Below are 7,566 nucleotides of genomic sequence, written 5' to 3'. Positions count from 1 at the left end.
AGCGTTAGTGACACTCACCTTTGTCACTAACGCTCTAATTGCCTTAATCCCCTACGTTAGAACCCACGTTAACTAAGTTAATGTGGCTTTTAACGTAGTAATGAAGCCATCTTCCAACATTAGTGACAAAAGTGAGTGTCACTAACGTTGGTTCTTTGAACCCCACTCCACGTTAACTTTCACGTTAACAATATTAACGTGAGAGTTAACGTAGGCAATGAAAATGATCCAACGTTAGTGACAAAAGTGAGTGTCACTAACGTTGGCAGTGTTGATCCTTGTCTATGTTAGAGTTCACGTTAACTTAGTTAATGTGACTCTTAACGTGGGGCATTGCCTAGTTTTTCAACGTTATTGGAGTTCACGTTTCTCATTAACGTGGAGTCTTCCTTTCCTTCTACGTTAAGTACCACGTTAACTTAGTTAACGTAGCTCTTAACGTAGGCTATGAAGTGGCTTTGCAGGCGTTATTGGTGATCACTTTTCTCATTAACGTTGCAAGCCAATTGCCATCCCATGTTAGTAGTCACATTAACTAAGTTAACGTGAATGCTAACATGGTTCTTCCATGCTTCATTTGTCTTGAAATTAAGCAATTAAAGTGCATCAAAGCTCTAGCCAAAATCATGAGATCATGCATCATTAAAATATCATGTAATTCTGGCAAAAAATCTCATGAAATCATGCAAAATTCACAATAGTTGCTTGAATGAAGGTGTAAGTGTATTTTCACCCAAAACTTGCCTTGTTTACTAGGAAAATGCATGAAACTACCCTAAAACAGTAAAGAAAAGGTCAGTGAAACTGGCCTAGATGCCCTGGCATCACAACACCAAACTTAAAGCTTGCTTGTCCCTAAGCAAGTACTGAAGCATAAGCAAAATGAAATAAAGGAACAAGAAGAAAGATGGGAATAGCATTCATGGTTTATTGAGTTTCATGCATAGCAACTTAGGTTCTTTCCTTTTAGGTTTCAAGCCTTTATCAAATCCCTAGACACTCTCTTGATTGCATCCCTTGAGGCTTCTTTCTTATTGATCCTTCTCTTTAAGCTTATTACATTTTTCTTTTGGCTAAGTGTTCTGTAAGAGGGCGACTTTTTATGATAAGCTTTCAGCCAACACTCCCAAACCAGTTGGTTTTAAGGTGCTAGGTGTTAAGACACCCCTAAGGACTTACTCCCTCAAGTCTCTTTCTCTCATACATACACACCACAGGCACATGGTTTGTTATTCTTTCTTTCTTGAGACCTTAGTGTCCAGCACCTCTTTGGGTTCTAAGTGCTCTGTAACAGGGGTTACTCTTGATAGTGGATTTTCAGCTGATAATTCCGGATTAGTTAATCCAAGTTACCAAGTGATAAGGCACCCCTAAGAGCTTATTCATCCAAGTATATCCCTTGTACATAAACACCACAGACACATGCCTCAGCTTCACAACCCTTGGTGCCTAGCATTGTTCCTTTTTGTGTTCCTTTTCTTATTTCCACTTGTATTACTCTTTTTCTTTTCTTGTTGGGATCTTATTATTTAGCTAGCCTCAAGGAATGTGTCTCAAATTTATGACTTAGGATGGATAGTTGCTTTCTTTCCTTTCTTGGTGAACCAACTTAGCTTACTAATCATCCTACCACAAACACTTAGAATGCACTTCACAAAATGACTCCCTTCTTGTTCTTTCCATAACATTTTCTTTTTGATTAACTTAAAGAGACAAGCATACAAGCAAGCAAGATGACAGTGTGCATTCAAGACATTAGGCTCAATAACATAGACCTAAGCAATGAAGAACTAAAGACAGAATTGAAAAGACATTTTCCTTTTTTTTTACATTCTCAGCATATGGAATTAAGTAATAATACAACCTTCGAGTGGTGGTTTCTAGTTGTCCTCCTCTTTGTCATCGTCCATAGTCTTTGCTACTTTACCTCCTTGTATGAAGGTGCACCATTTCCTCATAAGGTTCCTGCAAAGTTATTGGAAGTTGCTTGTTCCCGAAGCACTTGAAAAATAGTTAGCTTGCATGTATGCTAGTGAACTTCTGAACTGAATTTGGTGTGTGAACACCAAACTTAGTTTCTTGCCTAGTACAAAAGTTTGCATACATGCAAAGAACCTTATATCATGTTGTAACCAAACAATTCTTAATGGAAACTAAACTACAGCTAAGTGATTCCCTTGATTGGTTGGAGCTAGCAATATGTTTTTTTTTTGGGGGGTGTAGTGTGATTCTAACTAATATCTTTGGTGGAACACCAAACTTAGAATTACACTTTCACTCCTTGATTGTTTTGGTGTGGAACACCAAACTTAGCTCCTTGCAATACAGGGGAAACAACTTGTGATTTTGATTGAGGTGAAGATGAAAAGGAAACTACCTCAGGTTGGGCTAGCTTGACGATTCCTCCATTACTTGAGATGATACTTTACTCTGGGGTTTTCCCCCATGTTGCCCATATAATGCTTCAGCCTTTGTCCGTTCACAGTGAAAGTCCTCTCTGAACCTTCATCCATGATTTCTATGTGTCCATATGGCGAGATTTTTGTGACAAAGAAAGGTTCGGACCACCTTGATTTGAGTTTTCCTTAGAACAGTCTCAATTTGGAATTGTAGAGGAGTACTTGTTGCCCCTTTTCGAAACTCCTAGGTGCAATATGCATGTCATGTCTTCTCTTTGCTTTTTCTTTATAAATCTTGGCATTTTCATAGGCTTGTGATCTAAATTCCTCCATCTCTTCAGCTGCAAGATCCTCTTTGCACCAGCAGTAATGCTGTCAAAATTTAGTATCTTGAGAGCCCAGAGAGCTTTGTGTTCCAGCTCCAGCGGTAAATGACACGCTTTCCCATACACCAGTTGATATGGGAACATTCCAATTGGTGTTTTGAATGTTGTTCGGTATGCCCAAAGAGCATCATCTAACTTCTTCGCCCAATCCTTTCTTGATGCACCTACAGTCTTTTCCAAAATTCTTTTTAGCTCTCGGTTGGATATCTCAGTTTGCCCACTTGTTTGGGGATGATAAGGTGTGGCAACCTTATGTTTTACCCCATATCGTAGGAGGAGAGCTTCTAGTGGTTTGTTACAAAAATGATTCCCTCCATCACTGATAAGTGCTCTAGGGACTCCAAAACGACTAAAGATGTTCTTCCTGAGGAAGTTCATGACCATCTTGTTATCATTCGTTGGAGTGGCAATAGCCTCTACCCACTTGGAAATGTAATCCACTGCTACCAAGATGTATTTGTTTGAGTATGAGGTTGGGAATGGTCCCATGATATCGATTCCCCACACATCAAACAGTTCCAGTTCCAGGATGAAATTTTGTGGCATCTCATTTCCTTTGGGCAAGTTTCCAGATCTTTGGCATTCATTGCAGCTCTTTACTAGTTCTTTAGCATCCTTAAAAAGGGTGGGCCAAAAGAATCTGCTTTGTAACACCTTTGCTGTAGTTCTGTCCCCTCCAAAATGGCCTCCATAGCATGAGCCGTGGCAATTCCATAGGACCTCTCGTCCTTCTTCTTCCGAGACACATCTTCTAAGGATTCCATCTGAACACTTCTTGAAGAGATATGGCTCATCCTAAACAAAATATTTTGCATCATTTATGAGCTTTCTTTTTTGATGTTTATTGATCCCTAGAGGTAGAGCCCCGGTTGCCTTGAAGTTGGCAATGTCTGCAAACCATGGTGCTTTGCGAATTGTCATTAATTGCTCATCAGGGAAGAGCTCGTTCACACTTGTATCATGTGTTCCACCTTCTTCATGATGGATTCTGGATAAGTGATTTGCTACCTTGTTCTCCACTCCTTTCTTGTCTCTGATTTCAATATTGAATTCTTGCAACAATAAGATCCATCTTATTAGTCTTGGTTTTGATTCTTGCTTGGCAAATAAATATTTAAGTGTTGTATGATCTGTAAAAATAATCACTTTAGCACCAATGAGATATGATCTGAACTTGTCACATGCAAAAACTATTGCTAGCAACTCCTTTTTAGTAGTGGTATAGTTTCTTTGAGCATCATTGAGGACTTTGCTAGCATAGTATATCACATGGACTAAATTGTCTTTCCTCTGCCCTAACACGGCCCCAAGTGCAAAATCAGATGCATCACACATCAATTCAAAGGGTAAGTTCCAATCAGGCGGGGAAATGATAGGAGCAGAGGACAATTTCTTTTTCAAGTTTTCAAATGCTAGCATGTATTTCTCATCAAAATTAAATGGTGTATCAGAAATTAGGAGATTTCTTAAGGGCTTGGCTATCTTTGAAAAATCTTTAATAAACCTTCTATAAAAGCCAGAATGCCCCAAAAAACTCCTAATTGCCTTGACATCACTGGGTGGAGGTAATTTTTCAATTAACTCGACCTTAGCTCTGGCTACCTCAATGCCTTGATTAGAAACTTTATGGCCAAGAACTATTCCCTCTGTCACCATGAAGTGACATTTTTCCCAGTTCAAGACTAAGTTGGTTTCTTGACATCTTTTCAATACCAAGGCAAGATGGGTTAGGCAACTAGGGAAGGAATCTCGAAATACTGAAAAGTCATCCATGAAAACTTCAATGAACTTCTCTATCATATCTGAGAAGATGGAGAGCATATAGCGTTGGAAGGTTGCGGGTGCATTACATAGCCCGAATGGCATGCGCCTATAGGCAAACACTCCATATGTGCAAGTGAATGATGTTTTCTCTTGGTCTCTTGGATCAACCACTATTTGGTTGTATCCTGAATACCCATCTAGAAAACAATAATATGCATGTCCCGCAAGTCTTTCCAATATTTGGTCCATGAAGGGAAGTGGGAAATGATATTTTCTTGTGGCCTCATTAAGCTTCCTGTAGTCAATACACATTCTCCAGCTTGTAATGGTTCTTGTAGGGATTAGCTCGTTCCTTTCGTTGGGCACCACAGTGATTCCCCCTTTCTTGGGAACCACCTGAACTGGACTGACCCATTGGCTGTCTGAGATTGGATAGATTACTCCTCCCTGCCACAACTTCATGACTTCTTTCTGCACTACTTCTTTCATTGATGGATTTAACCTTCTTTGGGGCTGAATGGAAGGTCTGGCACCTTCTTCTAAGAGTATTTTATGCATGCATATGGCTGAACTGATTCCCTTCAAGTCAGCAAGTGTCCATCCAATCGCATCTTTATGCCGTCGTAAGACTTGAAGCAACTCTTCCTCTTGTTCTTGGCTGAGAGCTGAATTTATGATTACTGGATAGCTTTTATTTTCTCCCAAGTATGCATACTTAAGAGTGGTTGGCAGTGCCTTAAGCTCCAATTTGGGTACTTCTTTTCTTTCCTCCTTCTCTTCTAGCCCACTTTGAACATGTATTTCAGCGGCTGCAGCTTTTTCGCTTGTTGCTAACTCCTCTTCTGTTGATGCTTCAAGCTCTTCTTCAAGAGTTTCTTGTACCAAAGCTTGTACTGAGTCCAGCCTCATACATTCTCCCAATAAGTCATGTGGGTATCTCATGGCCTTAAACACATTGAATGTCATTTTCTCCTTGTGTAATCTGAGGACAAGTTCACCCTTTTGGACATCAATAATGGCTCCGGCAGTGGCTAAAAATGGCCTCCCCAGGATGATGGAGGTCTTAGCTCCTTTTTCTTTGTCTAGTACTACGAAATCTACTGGGAAAATAAAGTCTCCCACCTTCACTAACAAGTCTTCTACTATCCTATGGGGAAATTTGAATGACCTGTCTGCTAGTTAGAGGGCCATTCTTGTTGGTTTGGCTTCTTCAATCTTCATCTTTTTCATCATTGCTAGAGACATTAGATTTATGTTGGCTCCTAAATCACATAAGGCCTTTTCCACAGTGATTTCTCCAATGATACAGGGGATTTAGAAACTCCCAGGATCCTTCAATTTTTGAGGCAATTTGTGTTGGATGATGGCGCTGCATTCTTCTGTAAGTACCACAGTCTCATTATTCTTCCAGCTTCTCTTTTTGGTCATCAACTCTTTCAAGAACTTGGCATAGAGTGGCATTTGCTCGATTGCTTCAGCAAAGGGTATGTTTATTTGTAATTTCTTGAAGATCTCCAAGAATCTTGAGAATTGGTTGTCCTCTCCCTTCTTCTTTAATTTTAACTGTTGTGGGTATGGGGCCTTTGAGAGGTATGGATTGGGTACTTCTCTTTCTTGATGTGACTTGGGGATTGAGGTGTGAGATTCCTCATGTCCCTTGTTTTCTTCATCCAATTCTTTCTCTGATGGTTTCTTGTGGGTCTCCTTCAATTCCTTCCCACTCTTGAGGGTGATGGCCTGACATTCTTCCCTTGGTATTGAGTTAATATTGCTGCAATTGTTGTGCCCAGGGGTTTACTTGAATAAGAATTCAATCTGTGTTTCCAGTTTTTTGATGGCAGCATCTTGATTCTGCATGTTAGACTGCACTTCTTCCCGAAAATCTTTACTATCATGAATATCTTTGCATAGAATTTTGAGTAGACCTTCAATCTTTGAAAGCCTATCATCTGTGGATGATGGTGGGTTGAGATTAGGTGGTTGAGAAGGTTGACTAGATGGATGTTTGTAATATCTCTGTGATGTGTTATGATGAGTGGCATTGTTGTTGGAGTTGAAGTTGGAACATTTCAAATCTTGTCCTTGGTCTTGTTGGTTTCCCCATCCAAAGTTGGGGTGATTTTTCCATCCAGAGTTATATGTTTTAGAGTATGGATCATGAACTTGTCTAGGTGAATTTCCCACATAGTTGGCTTGCTCCCAGTCACCTTCTTCTCCTATGTTTACTCCTTCATGAGTTGGTGATGAGGTGATGGCTGCTGCAACTTGGTTCTCTTCCACCTTCTTGGTAAGATCTGCTAGCTGCTTGGTGATCATTTTGTTTTGGGCTAATAGTGCATCCATATGGTTTAGCTCCATGACTCCTCTAGTGTTACTTCTTTCAGAGGCATAGAAGTAGTCATTCTCAGCAACTGTTTCAATGACATCTATGGCTTCTTCAACAGTTTTCTTCTTGTTTAAAGAACCTCTTGATGAATGATCTACAACCTTCTTTGACTCATAGGAAAGACCTTCATAGATGATGTGAAGTTGAATCCACTCATTAAACATCTCTGGTGGGCATCTCCTTGTCAAGTCTTTGAATCTCTCCCATGCTTCATAAAGTATCTCACCATCTTGTTGCCTAAAAGTTTGCACCTCAGTTCTTAGCATATTAATCTTTTGAGGAGGGTAAAATCTTGCTAAAAACTTGTTCACTACCTCCTCCCAATCTGTTAGGCTTTCTTTTGGGAAGGATTCAAGCCACTTTGTTGCCTTGTCCCTGAGTGAAAAGGGGAATAAGAGCAACCTATAGACATCCGGGTGGACTCCATTTGTCTTCACTGTGTCACAAATCCTCAAGAAGCTGGTCAAGTGTTGGTTAGGGTCTTCTGGAGCACCTCCTCCAAATGAGCAATTATTTTGCACCAAAGTGATGAGCTGAGGTTTTAGCTCGAAATTGTTGGCATGAATGGTGGGTTTCTGAATGCTGCTTCCACAGTTTCCTGGATTAGGATTGATATAGGATCCTAAGACCC

The 7,566-nt window shown here is 40.1% G+C and overlaps 1 non-coding gene across 1 annotated transcript; it reads left to right on the top strand.

Annotated features, from left to right (window-relative positions):
• The first annotated feature begins 7,093 nt into the window (after positions 1–7,093).
• On the top strand, positions 7,094–7,201 carry LOC127742305 (small nucleolar RNA R71). The gene has a single exon (XR_008003493.1). It is a non-coding gene; the product is annotated as a small nucleolar RNA R71 (small nucleolar RNA).
• Positions 7,202–7,566: the final 365 nt, after the last annotated feature.

The sequence above is a fragment of the Arachis duranensis genome, chromosome 9 (assembly GCF_000817695.3).
Source record: "Arachis duranensis cultivar V14167 chromosome 9, aradu.V14167.gnm2.J7QH, whole genome shotgun sequence".
Classification (NCBI taxonomy): Eukaryota; Viridiplantae; Streptophyta; class Magnoliopsida; order Fabales; family Fabaceae; genus Arachis; species Arachis duranensis.
Note: the sequence above shows the minus strand (reverse complement) of the source record. Positions and strands in the feature narration are given on the sequence as shown.